The sequence below is a fragment of the Sapajus apella genome, unplaced genomic scaffold (genome assembly GCF_009761245.1).
Source record: "Sapajus apella isolate SASKATOON/1434 unplaced genomic scaffold, GSC_monkey_1.0 scaffold103, whole genome shotgun sequence".
NCBI lineage: Eukaryota > Metazoa > Chordata > Mammalia > Primates > Cebidae > Sapajus > Sapajus apella.
Window position 1 is genome coordinate 2,336,195 of NW_022437043.1, and position 6,000 is coordinate 2,342,194.

The following is a 6,000-nucleotide window of genomic DNA, read 5'->3' on the forward strand; positions in this document are numbered from 1 at the left end:
TCACCGGTCATCAGAGAAATGCAAATCAAAACTACATTGAGATACCATCTCACACCAGTTAGAATGGCGATCATTAAAAAATCTGGAGACAACAGATGCTGGAGAGGATGTGGAGAAATAGGAACACTTTTACACTGTTGGTGGGAGTGTAAATTAGTTCAACCATTGTGGAAGACAGTGTGGCGATTCCTTGAGGACCTAGAAATAGAAATTCCATTTGACCCAGCAATCCCATTACTGGGTATATATCCAAAGGATTATAAATCATTCTACTATAAGGACACATGCACACGAATGTTCATTGCAGCACTATTTACAATAGCAAAGACCTGGAACCAACCCAAATGCCCATCGATGATAGACTGGACAGGGAAAATGTGGTACATATATACCATGGAATATTATGCAGCCATCAAAAATGATGAGTTTGTGTCCTTTGTAGGGACATGGATGAACCTGGAAACCATCATTCTCAGCAAACTGACATAAGAGCAGAAAATCAAACACCGCATGTTCTCACTCATAGGCGGGTGTTGAACAATGAGAACACATGGACACAAGGAGGGGAGCACTACACACTGGGGTCTGTTGGGGGGAAATGGGGGAGAGACAGGGGGATGGGGAGGTGGGGAGAGATAGCATGGGGAGAAATACCAGATATAGGTGAAGGGGAGGAAGGCAGCAAATCACACTGCCACGTGTGTACCTATGCAACAATCTTGCATGTTCTTCACATGTAACCCAAAACCTAAAATGCAATTAAAAAAATTTTAAAAAAATAAAATACATTTAGATTAATGAAGACTGGCCAGGCACGGTGGCTCACACCTGTAATCCCAGCACTTTGGGAGGCCGAGGCAGGCAGATTACCTGAGGTCAGGAATTCAAGACCAGCCTGGCCAACATGGTGAAACGTCATCTCTACTAAAAATACAAAAATTAGCAGGGCATGGTGGCGGGCACTTGTAATCCCAGCTACTCGGGAGGCTGAGGCAAAGAATTGCTTGAACCCGGAAGGTGGAGGTTGTAGCGAGCCGAGATTGCGCTACGGTATTCCAGCCTGGGTGACAGAGTGAGACTCTCTCAAAAAAAACAAAAGAAAGAAAGGAAACCCAGCGCCCAGATTGTGCTCTCTAAATCTACTTTTCATTAAAAGGAGCCAGAGCTCCTTGAAGAAAGAGCTGATTTCAGGACTGTGATAGGAAATTTTCAAGGTTAGTCTGAACACTTAGTGTTAATAGTGTTATAGCAAAGGAAGCTATCAAAGACTCCTGAGATCTTGCCAAAACGACACAGGAACTAACTTGAAGGCATTTTCATTAACCAAACATGGAACAGTTTGAGCATCAAAAGAATAGTGAATATAAAGGGTTAAAACATTAAATATATAAAAATCCATGCATCATATTTTGTACCTCTAATTATTTTTGGCAAATCACTGTAGGATAATAACATCAGTAAAATGTTAAACAGGTCGGGTGTGGTGGCTCGTGCCTGGAATCCCAGCATTTTGGGAAGCTGAGGCAGGTGATCACCCAAAGCCAGGAGTTTGAGACCAGCCTGGTCAACATGGTGAAACCCGGTCTCTATAAAAACTACAAAAATTAGCCAGGCGTGGTGGCCTACGCTTGTAATCCCAGCTTCTCGGGAGGCTGAGGCAGGAGAATCACTTGAAACAGGGAGGTGGAGGTTGCAGTGAGCCGAGATCATGCCACTGCACTCTAGCCTGGGTGACAGAGTAAGACTCTGTCTCAAAAAAATAAAATAATTCTAGGCTGAGTGTGAGATTTGTGCCAAAATTAAAAAATAAAATAAAATAAAAATAATTCTAGATAATAAATGCTAAAGAAATGCTGGATTTTGGATGTTATCATTCTGCAGCCCCCAACGAAGTCACAGATCTAGACAATAATCAACAATGACTGCTAAACCCATTAGGTGAAAGGTTGTACCACACTGATGGGACCTAAACCCTCTGGTCAATCTTAACATGGCAGAATGTGAAATTGTATCATATATCCTAATCTTGGTACTGCTGTGAAAGGACTTTACAAAAGAAATAAAAAATTCCAAGTTAGGTAATCTTAAAATACAGAGATTTATCGGAGTCCTTATATGATACACTGGGAAGTACACAGGACCACCTGAGTAATATTTGTGCCAAAAGAATCAAGCCTGAGACCCGGTGCGGTGGTTCACACCTGTAATCCCAGCACTTTGGGAGGCCGAGACAGGTGGATCACAAGGTCAGGAGTTCGAGACCAGCCTGGCCAACTTAAACCCCGTCTCTAGTAAAAATACAGAAATTATAAAAATTAACTGGACATGGTGGCGCGTTCCTATAATCCCAGCTACTCAGGAGACTGAGGCAGGAAAATTGCTTGAACCAGGACCTGGGAGGCAGAGCTTGCAGTGAGCTGAGATCTTGCCACTGCACTATAGCCTAGGCTACAGAGCGAGAGTCCATCTCCAAAAAAAAAAAAAAAGAATCAAGCCTGAATCTAACAAAGCTTCCATAGGAATATGTGAAAATATGGGAATAGGGCTAGAGAAACATGTTAAATGACACCGCAGGATGGAATGAGCCAAATGAAGAACATAAGAAATATCTTAACGACCCAGAAAGAGACTTAACAAGTTTATCAACTAAATTAAATTGTGTAGACCGAGGTTGAATTCTGATTCAAATTGACCATAAAAATTTTTTGAGACATTTGGGGAAAGTTGAACACAGATGGGATATTAAGACATTATAATAACTTTTTTTTTCTTTTTTGAGATGGAGTCTCACTCTGTTGCCCAGGCGGAAGTGCAGTGGCTCAATCTCCACTCACTGCAACCTCTGCCTCCCGAGTCTCCTGCCTCAGCCTCCTGAGTAGCTAGGATTACAGGCACCTGCCACCATGCCTGGCTAACTTTTTTATTTTTAGTAGAGACAGAGTTTTGGCTGGTCTCGAACTCCTGACCTCAAGTGATCTGCCTGCCTCGGCCTCCCAAAGTGCTGGGATTACAGGTGTGAGCCACCATGCCCGGCCATTAATTACTTTTATTAGATATAATAATGCTACGGTGGTGCTGATACAGGTTATGGAGAAGGGAGAAGAGAAATTCTATTGAGGGGTAAGAAATGATTACTGGGAAGAATGACTGTTTCAAGAACGAGAACAAAAATTAACTTGTAAATAGTTCTCTTTGGAATTTAAATAATCCTTGGAGACAGTCATTATCTTGAAAAAGGCTCTGTTCAGCTGTGGTTGCATTGTTGGGCTTCTTTTCTGCAATAGACAATGAGGTAACAGAGAGAGGAGTGGGAAGAGTTATCCTCCTTGCTGGATCAGTTCTATCTTTACATAAATAAGAGAAAGTCTCTTCCAACACTTGTTGATCTCTAAGTGTTTTTATTTTAACTCATTATACCAGTGTTGGAAATGGGTTTATAACATCGGGAAAAATTCACACTGAGACCATGGATCACTTAGCAAGGCTAGTTTACTTCCTGCAGGAAGGATGGAACTCATCAGCAGTCTTGCCACGAAAGCACACCTGAACAAAGGAGACAGGGACATTTATTTATAACTTTCATAACCTGACACAATCGCCCTACTGCTGTGTCCAGTTTCCATTGGTCAGAACGGGACCTCACATTCTATGCTTGCCCTGATTGACTAAAAACTTGGAAATTTCCTGAATAGATAAGGGGACAGAAGACGAGGAAGAAGACACGGAAGGAGAGGAAGCTAGTCAGGAGAAGGTCAGGAGGGTTTCCAAATAAGGAACGGCATGCACCAGGGTTTGGAGCTTGCTCAGTCTCATTCAGACATGCCAGAGCAAGTCAAGGTAGCTGATTTAAGACGTAGCTGATTTAGAGAATATATATACATGGGTATCTGTTTATGCTAATAGCAGATAATGGCCATAGAGCAAGGGATTGTAACTCCTCTCCTTGTAATGTAGTCTAAGATATAAACTTTGAAGAAGAACTCTTCATCTTCACACCAGGAAGCCATATTTTGCAATGAAATACTTATTTCCTTCAGTGGTTATCATTTTTCTAAAGTCCCTATGTTGGATACAATGAGTTCTAAGTTTCTCTTCAAAGAATCAATATGGGCCGGGCGCGGTGGCTCACGCCTGTAATCCCAGCACTTTGGGAGGCCGAGGTGGGCAGATCACAAGGTCAAGAAATCGAGACCATCCTGGCCAACATGGTGAAACCCCGTCTCTACTAAAAATACAAAAATTAGTTGGACGTGGTGGCCCGCGCCTGTAGTCCCAGCTACTTGGCAGGCTGAAGCAGGAGAATTGCTTGAACCCAGGAGGCGGAGATTGCAGTGAGCCGAGATTGCGCTACTGCACTCCAGCCTGGTGCCTGGCGACAGAGCAAGACTCTCAAAAAAAAAGAATCAGTATGTCAGCATGTTCAGCTCTCTTATTCTTCAATTCTCTATTTTAAAGTTTAACTTCCCTGTAAGTTCTTCTCCACTGGTTCTCATCAGTAGTTCACATCTGCTCCCTCCCCCACCCTCCATCCTGACTCATCCCGGTCACCTGATCACCCCTGGCTACCTGCTGTGACCCACCTGTAACCGTCCTTCCCACCAAAACACCCACCCTGCCACTCCAGCTCGGAATCCTGCTCTTTTTAAAATAGCCAATCGGGATTAGTCTAGCTTGTGCAGTCTAACCCTAGCCAATAGGGGAGGACACAGCAGTAGGGACTTCCCCTGTCAGGCATAAGCACCCCTTCTCCCCTTGTCCAGGCATGCAGCAGCCATCATTGCTCCATTCATGTGCCCTGCACCCTTCTGTAGAAGTTAACTGCCTTGCTGAGAAGATTCACCTTTGAGTGCTATTTCTCTTGCAGCATCGAAATTTTACTTATAACACCTATCTGTTACAAATACTTACTGAAGCTTTTATGCGTAAAATGATGGTGTCTGGGATATATCTTAAAATATATATTTTATGGGTGTCTGGGATATATCTTAAAATATCCAGAGCAAAAAAAGAAATGGCAGTGGAATAAACAAAAAATGGTAAAATGTTGATGATTGTTGAAGCTGAATGATGAGTAATATTTTTGTGTATGGCTGAAAATTTTCATAATATAAAGTTTCTAAAACAAAAACCAAAAAAAGCCTGTCAGTCATCATGTATATTAGTGTAAACCAAAAAGCGTCTGAGATAGATATTAATCAGTTTAGAGGTTTATTTTGCCAAGGTTGAGAACACACTCAGGAAAAACAAACACAAGTTGCAGTGGGATCTGTGGCCTGTACTTTTTTCTAAAGAAGGTTTTAAGAACTTCTATATTTAAAGGGGAAAGAGCAGGCAGGAGAGGAAGGAGGAAACAAGGAGGAGGCGGAGAGTAGACAGAGGCAAATCATTCTTGAGAGGCTTTGATTAGAGCTCACTGAATCCATATTTTACATGTGAAAAGAGAGAAGTAGGGGGAAAAGTCAATTATGCATTCATCTTGCACCCCATAAATCTGCATTTTACAAAAGATAAGCATGTGAAATTACAGGTATATGTTTGGGAATAAAAGGAAGGCAGAGCTTTTTGTCATTTGTTTTTGTTTCCTTTGTGACTCAGTTCCCGTGCTTAACTTTTCCCTTTGGCACAGTGAGTTTGGGGACCAAGATTTTCTTTCCCTTTCACAGTAGATACTAAGAAAGTTTATTACATTTTTTAAAATCCTGCTAAGGATTTTGTCACCATTGCTTTCTTCTGTGCTTTTAGGTCAATGCGCAGTTAAACGTGACTAAGTGTGGTCTTTTCCTGACTACAGTGCTCAAACAACTCATGTGCCTAACACATGGTAGGGACATTGTTCTTTTTTCGTTTTGTTTTGAGACAGAGTTTCACTCTTGTTGCCCAGGCTGGAGAGCAATGGCATGATCTCTGCTCACCACAACCTCCACCTCCCGGGTTCAAAGCGATTCTCCTGCCTCAGCCTCCCAAGTAGTTGGGATTACAGCCATGCACCACCATGCCCAG